Raw genomic sequence first — 796 nt, forward strand, 5'->3', positions numbered from 1 at the left:
TTACTAATATATTTACCTGGCCGGACTCTGTTCGGTCACCAGAGCCGTCATCACGGACTCCTTCTTGCACCAACATTGGGTCACCGGAGCCATCATAATTATGTGTTTCCTCCTCCATTCTTCGATCACCGTACCCTGCTTCTTCTTCACCCTGTTCTGCTTCCAGACCATCATTGTCGTTAAGATACGACATGACATCACCTCCGGCTAAGATTATGTCCCCCAACACCTGTTCTTGTTCCTCGTCTCGTCTGAACTCCATTGTTTCTGCAAATATTACAACATGGCAATTATTACACAAACATGACAGCATGTGGATGTATTAGTGGCAAATGTAGACCTAGCTTATTCCGGGTTTGCGGTGGCCTCGGCAACGCTTCAAGGGTAGGGGCGCGGCGGGAGGGGGTAGGAGACCGACATCATTTTTTCTAGGGTTTGGGTGTCCTCGAGTGTTTTGGTCGAGCTAGAGGGCCGGCGGGTGCTCCTGTGGTATAAGTTATCATGGTCGAAGTTATCCGGGAGGGGGTTATATCGACAATGATGACATACATACATGGGAAAATAATGTTATCGGGGAGGGGGTAGGTCGAACCCCCCCCTCGTGTTGAAGTTATCGGGACACGGGGTATATCGACCCCCCCTCGTGTTGAAGTTATCGGGAGGGGGTATATCGACCCCCGCCCCACGTGTTGAAGTTATCGGGAGTTTATATCGACACGACATACGTACATGGGAAAATAATATTATCGGGGAGGGGGTATATCGACCCCCCCTCGTGTTGAAGTTATCGGGAGGG

The sequence above is a fragment of the Triticum dicoccoides genome, chromosome 2A, assembly GCF_002162155.2.
Source record: "Triticum dicoccoides isolate Atlit2015 ecotype Zavitan chromosome 2A, WEW_v2.0, whole genome shotgun sequence".
Classification (NCBI taxonomy): domain Eukaryota; kingdom Viridiplantae; phylum Streptophyta; class Magnoliopsida; order Poales; family Poaceae; genus Triticum; species Triticum dicoccoides.